This window comes from Oncorhynchus keta, chromosome 7, assembly GCF_023373465.1.
Source record: "Oncorhynchus keta strain PuntledgeMale-10-30-2019 chromosome 7, Oket_V2, whole genome shotgun sequence".
Classification (NCBI taxonomy): domain Eukaryota; kingdom Metazoa; phylum Chordata; class Actinopteri; order Salmoniformes; family Salmonidae; genus Oncorhynchus; species Oncorhynchus keta.
In genome coordinates, this window is record NC_068427.1 from 15031307 (window position 1) to 15038961 (window position 7655).

The following is a 7655-nucleotide window of genomic DNA, read 5'->3' on the forward strand; positions in this document are numbered from 1 at the left end:
ACAGTCCATTCTGCTGAAAACAAGGTTATTTGTTGTGAACACAGCACATGTTAATATAATATAATATATATGCCATTTATCAGACACTTTTATCCAAAGCGACTTACAGTCATGTGTGCATACATTCTACGTATGGGTGGTCACGGGGATCGAACCAACTACACTGGCGTTACAAGCGCCATGCTCTACCAACTGAGCTACAGAAGGATGTTCTTGACCTATTTTGCAGTTTCCATGAAAACATTTACTGAATGTCCACTCCCTTGTTTCAAAGATGAAAGGGATCTGTTTCAGGTCTAATTGGAGTGATGGTCATACTATAATCCAACTCTGGAAGGTTGTCCTTTTACAACACTGGTAACAGACAAACCATCTAATCCTCCAACAATGTACTGGGCCATCTGGCTCAGACAATCAACTAATATTGGCATAGCTGGACCTGGAAGTCTTCACCAGTCCAACCACCATCTCCTGACCCTGCTGTTTGTTTTGCGCGACACAGAGGGTGATTTGGGCCAGGACAGAGTACAGTCTGCGGTGTACGTAACAAGCTGGATAGGAAGCCTATGGGACTGCCTGTCTTCTTGCAGACCAGTAATGGCTGCAAATTATGATTGTGTAAATCTTGGGCTACGTGTGTGTATGTGAATGCACAAGGTTGAGCACACATTGGTGAATAAGAAAGCCAAACACCAAGATTGAGGCAAGCCTGGCTAACAATGGATGATGGATGATGCCTGATAGGACAGCTAGGTCTGAGTACAGCCAACTCCCCCCCCCATATAGCCACTATAGCCAGCTCTGATCCTGCAACCTGGCCAGATTCAGGCATGGGACCACTAGGGGATCTGACTCCCTTCATTATCTGTGGCTTCTCTATCTCAAACTAGGCCTGTGTTGTGAGCTACTGCTGTTGCTGCTGTTCCTGTTGCCACGGTTTCTGTCTCTGGTAGCATGCCTCTTCCTCTGACAGAACAGTTTCCAGGTAGCAAGCTAACACAAGCCAGCTAGAATCAAAGGAACATGAGGAATCACGGGTTGGCGTGTGGTATGAATGCTTGTTTCAATCTGCCATCTCTTTATCTCTTTTTTTTTATCTTCTTCCTACTTGCTCTCAGCCACTGTCTCTGTCTGTCTCTCTCTCAGCCACTCTGTCTGTCTCTCTCTCTCAGCTGTGCTGTCTCTCTCTCTCTCCTCTCTCTCTCGCGCTCTCTCGCTCATACTATATACACTACATGACCAAAAGTATGTGGGCATCTGCTCGTCGAACATCTCGTTCCAAAATCATGAGCATTAATATGGAGTGTATCCCTCTTTGCTGCTATAACACCCTCAACTCTTCTGGGAAGCCTTTCCACTAATGTTGGAACATTGCTGCGAGGATGTTTGATGTTTGAACATTGCTGCACATTGCTACTTCCATTCAGCCACGAGCATTAGGGAGGTTGGACACTGATGTTGGGTGATTAGGCCTGTCTCGCAGTTGGCGTTCCAATTCATCCCAAAGGTGTTCGATGAAGTTGAGGTCTGTGCGGGCCAGTCAAGTTCTCCCTCACCGATCTGGACAAACAATTTCTGTATGGACCTCGCGCTGTGCACGGGGGCATTGTCATGCTGAAACACAAAAGGGCCTTCCAAAAAACTGCTGCCATAAAGTTGGAAGCACAGAATCGTCTAGAATGTCACTGTATGCTGTAGCATTAAGATTTCTTTCCACTGAACTAAGAGGCCTAGCCCGAACCATGAAAAACAGCTCCAGACCATTAATCCGCCTCCACCAAACTTAAATTGGCATTAAGCATTCGGGTAGGTAGTGTTTTCCTGGCATCTGCCAAACCCAGATTTGTCCATCGGACTGCCAGATGGTGAAGTGTGATTTTTTCACTCCAGAAAATGCGTTTCCACTGCTCTAAAGTCTGATGGCGGTGAGCTTTACACCACTCCAGTTGACGCTTGGCAGTGCACACACTGATCTTAGGCTTGTGTGCGGCTGCTCGGCAATCGAACCCCATTTCATGAAGCTCCCAACGAACAGTTCTTGTGCTGATGTTGCTTCCAGAGGCAGTTTGGAACTCCATAATGAGTGTTGCAACTGAGGACAGACAATGTTTATGCACTTCAGCCCTCGACGGTCCCATTCTGTGAGCTTGTGTGGCCTACCACTTTGTGCCCTAGCCATGGTTGCTCCTAGACGTTTCCACAAAAACAGCACCTACAGTTGACCGGGGCAGCTCTAGCAGGGCAGAAATTTGACCAACTGACCTGGAAATGTGGCATCCTATGACAGAGCCACATTGAAAGTCATGGAGCTCTTCAGTACAAGCCATTCTAATGCCAATGTTTGTCAATGGAGATTGCTTGGCTGTGTGCTACATTATATTAATCTGTCAGCAACGGGTGTGGCTGAAATAGTGTTATCCACTAATTTGAAGGGGTGTCTACATACACTATACACATGAGTATGTCACAACATTCTCATTTATAAAACTGAAAAAATGACTGCTTCAGGGACTCGTTTCAGGATTCCTCAGTGATTCATATATGCATTGTGTGCTCTGAAAAAAAGCGTAAACATCTCTCCTATTGCATATGTATCACTTAAACAGCTACAGTACTTATCCCTTTAAACATTTGTGGCATTAGCAAGGCGATTCCTAAAGAGACTTGACCTGGGTAATAAAGCTTGTTCTGACCTATTAAGACTCATTATCCGGAAGATGGGTAGGTTATGCAGGATAGATAGATGGAGGGATGGAAAGAATGAGGGAGGGATGGAGGGAGAGCTGGAGGGAGGGGGAGTCAAGGTGAAAGGGGAGTCGCATATGGGCGTAAACACAAGTCTTTCATGTGGAACAAGATCCTATTAGAACTAAATGCTAGTGATTTTCCGGAGCTAATTAAAAATATTGGCTCATGTTCTCATCAGTGTGGATTTGGCCTGGTTAATGACGTTTGAAAATGTCTATTTTCTAATGTCCAATAAAGGGGTGATGGAGATGATGGGAAGTCTTCCTCTCAAGTGTTTGCTGTCATTATTAAGTTACATTTTAATCAAGGGGTTACGCAAGGAGTTGAAGATGAATTGCCATTAAATAGTTCATTAATGTATGGGTATAAGCCATTTTCAGTTTCGCTCTTTCTTTTCCTCTTGCTGTTCTTTTTCTCTTCTCCTCCCTCCCTCTTGCTGCTCTCACTTCCTGTCTGTGGTAAGCTATTCATAAGCCAATGCCTGTGCTCCTCCTGACCGAAATGCTTCAAGGCCATTTCAGTAAATGTCAAAAACACAGTCTCCCCATGCTGTATCTTCACAGCACTCAAGCGGGAGCGCCGTGGGGGGAAAATGACTTGAGAGAGTGCAGATCCTGTTATAATGGACAAGCACTTGGCACCTTTCCCCCGGCGAGGCTACAGCGGCCACAGCCCAATTTCTACCTCCCCAAGCGATGGAGAATGTTGGCGTAGCCGCCCACCTCTGTGTGTACGTCAGTGTCTGACTGCTGGCAGAGAGGCTAACGCGAGTGTGTGTGTGTGGTGATGTCTTTCCAGTATGATGCTTCACAGGGCAGCCGCCACAACCACACACTCATGTCACCACACTCATGTCACCCCAGGAGCCTTGCTCCCTACAATCCCACAATCACCCCCAAGGTCTGCACCCCCCTCAAGCCGATCAGGCCCCGCCCTCGCCTGGCCTCCGTAGTCTACAGCCAAGCTCAACACACACTGATGAAAAACAAACACAACCCTGTCAGCCCAGCTAACTCATAGGCTAAAAATTATTCATGGAATTCATGCCCTGGAACTGAGGCACACCTAAGACCTCTTTTGACTATAGCAGCCGAAAAGGGGGCCTAAATAAATAAATATATATACATATATAACCAGAATATCAATCCTTTAGGCCTATATAATCAGAAACCCCCAGGAGCGCTCCTGTTAAACTGTTCCACAGATGTCAGTTGGCTGTTTGTTACAATTAGCATATCATTGGCTTGCCAAGTCTAGTCGCCAGGTGCTCAAAGGCCTTGGCGACCTGTATTGAAATAGAACATCCCATTCCCTTTGAGTTTGTATGCTTGCTTGGTTCATTGTCTTTTAAGATTACCAACACTGTGCCGTGAATCAAGCAGCGCGGCTTCTGAGAGGACTCGGAGCAAGTCAGAGGCCTGGATCAATGCTGAGAGCCTCTAGAGGGTGCATTAGAAGTAACACGCCAAATTGGGTCACTCTCTGTTCAAATGGAATCAAAGGGACCTAATTAAGATGGGCTAGAGGAGGAACAATGGCGTATAGCGAGCTGGTCTCTTCTGGAGCGAAGTCCCATATTTTCTCTCAGCATGGGTTGCAGGAGTGGCCAGGTAGTCAGAGAAGACGAAAACGTAGATAACAATTCTATAGGTTGTATTATTAAAGTTGCTTATGTGCTCCCTACTTGGGGACGAATATACTACCCATAGGAAATGATATAGGCACATATTAATTAAACAACTAAAAGTCAAGGGACCCCAACTTTTTTTATTTATCTTGATGTGTTTTATATTGTCGTGCCTTTGAATACATTGTGCAAATATGATTTTTACCCCGATCAAAGCTGAAATGGTCATATTTTATGTAGAGCAATGGGGCGCCAAGTCAAAGTTGTGTATGAGGCTTTACTCAGCTAGCGAAAGACGTCCTGCCTCAACAACCACATACTCCGTAGTAGACATGATGGGTGTTGAAGATGGCTTCATTACTTTGACAAGAACACAAAAAGGCTTGTTTGGAAGTCAAACCACATGAGTTCATTAAGTTATGGTGCTAGCTAGAAAACATTTACACTATGAGGCTAATTGATTAACACAAAAAATGAACAGAACCCTGTTGAAATATGAGACTGCTAGTCGTCTGGCGCTTTGGCATTGCTAAGTCTCACTTCTAGACCTTTTCTGAGTTTGCCATTTTGACAGACAGGATGGATGGGCTCTATATCTGCCAGTCACATACAGCCCAGCCACAAAAACACTGTCCGTGTTTGACTAAGGAAGCCTACGTCAGCACAGCCCCCTACGCAACAGTTAACTAAATAAACCGCTGTGGTCCTGTATCAAAGCTCCGCTCTATATTAGGAGATTTAGGCCCCTGCCATTTGTTGTTGTTTGAAGGGCCTGAGAGCCTGCCTCAAGATTTATTGGGCCTTAGTCACTGTGGATGTCCACCCGGCGAGGCTGAGCAAACCAAGGTCCCAGACACCAGGCCTCCCTGCTCCGCTGGCTGTTTGAAGAAAGCTCAGAATAGGGCCTTCCTATCAACACTGGAGTAATGTTTTAATCTGAGAGAAAACAAGACTTTATGTAGCTCACCCAGTGTTATATAGAGTCCCTCACAGCCACCTTCTAGGCAGCATGAGCCTGATTTTCAATAAGGACATCAGTTTGGCATTGTTATTGATTTAATATTATCAAGGGGTGTTAGATCAGGTAATGATTTGTGTATGTTTATTGGATAGGGAGAGAGGTGAAAGGTATGTACTGAGAAAGTGCTGAAAGATAAGTGGGTCGGATTCAGACACATGCTGGCAGCGATACATCGTACATGCGCTCCAGAGGCAGGGGCTTAGACTGCTACACCAAGTGTCGTCTTTATTGCTTATAATTAATGGTGACTTTGGTGTGCTTATCAACGCATGACCACAAGCACCTTTTTCGGATAAGAGTGTTACATTTGTTATGCAGTACTTGAATTTTATTTAGGTTTTCTTTGTTTTTTTTTTAAAGCTAATTCTGCCCTTTATTCTTGAATATATTGCAATGGATAATCGGCTGATATTTCAAAAGTGAGTCAAATTTGAAAAATGTGATATTATTTAGTCAGTTGTCTTCCTCAAATTTTGTGAATGATTACACAATCTTTGCAAGAGGGTGGGAATTTGATTCCATTGGTCCCCAACTTGTGGCTGTCTTTTCATTCAGTGTCAGTGGAGTTAGCTGAGAGTTAGCCTGAAGGATTTGTACATAGAAATGTACCTGGCTTAAAGCTGAGACACATTCGTATGACCAAAGTTACGTCGCTAACTCCTCAAACCTGCTTGGATACCCCTCCAGGTATTGCGAAATAAACAAATAGCAGTCTGAAAATGTGTTAACAAGACAAAGGCCTCTTGTGTGTCTGATCAATTCCTGCAATAAGAGACAGGAGGGTCATTCAATGTCAGATCGATCCTGCCCGGGCTACTGTTAGATGGCACTGCTGATCAATGAGGTCTCAACTGATGTAAGTTTGCAATGGAAGACTGTGTGTGGAGCTAGTGGATCACAGATTGGGCTTTCTCAGCACAACACACACATTCAATAAATATTTCAAATAGGCAGACGGAATAATTTTGTTGACTAGACAGACCAATCAACAATTGATGTTAAATATAGCTGAGCGACACACACATCATGGCAAAGAATTAAGGACAGCTATGAATATATATTTTTTTCTTCTTCCGAAAGCATGAGGGACACCAGCTCTTTAAGACTCTGTGCTAATAAATGGCTGCCAAGTTCAACAAAGTGATAGAAATAATCATTAGTTCCCATGGCAACCAAGTAGAGTTATGCAGCCGGTGAACAATGGTGAGAGATGGCAGGAGCAATTTGCATGAGAACTGTAAGTGTTCACATGGTGCCTTGGTGGAGTAGGCACAGGGAAGAGGGTGAAAGAACGGCATCGGTATGCTTAACAAAACAGGTCATAAAAATAAGTCGCCACATCTGAAGAGCAAAGCCGCACAAAGGCTTGTGTTGAAGGAGAAATGATGATAACGGGAGAAGCACAGTGAACAATGTCGCCTCTTTTTTTTATTTTTTTTTATTTTAATTTTATTTTTATTGACGTGGATCATGGATCTAATTGATATTCCTCTGTAGCTGTTAACACATTTTCAGGACAAAGACCAAACGCTCCTCAAAGGAACTGTATAAATTCATAGCTAGACTGCAGGGCTGTTATAGCAGGAAGCGATGGAGTCGTAATCCATTTTACAGAACACACACACACAAAAAAGGACTGAAAGAGAGACAAATTAAAAGTGAGCATATGGGGCAATGTTTATCCAATCACTAAGGGGGAATTCTGACCCCACTAAAGTGCTCGCAGTTCCTTTTTTAATGCTCTTTTCTCTACGCGTATCCTGACCTTGATCTTAAGCATGAGAATAGCATGGTATTCACCCGCTATTCGCATGGGGTGGCGATGGAATAAATGAAGGTGTGGCGGAGGTCTGTCAACAGATACCCGTATTCTGACCTTGACTTAATTGCCTGATAATTCTACTACCTTAAGCGTGAGGAACCTTGAATAAGACGAGCAAACCTATCTATTCCAAGTCGAAAGAAATAACGCCATTCTCCATGCACTGCAATTTACAACTTGATAAGAGCTTGGTAAATGCGCAATCTGTTTGGATAAGGTTATTTTAAGTATAAATGACACTTGTTTTAGACCTATTTTAACACTGGACACAAATGTGAAACAGCAATCTGAAGCACATCAACGTTCCCATAGTGTCACGCCTTGGTCTTAGTATTTTGTGTTTTCTTGAATTATTTGTTCAGGCCAGGGTGTGACATGGGGTTATTGTATTGTCGTATTGGGGTTTTTGTAGGCATTGGGATAGTGGTTGATTAGGG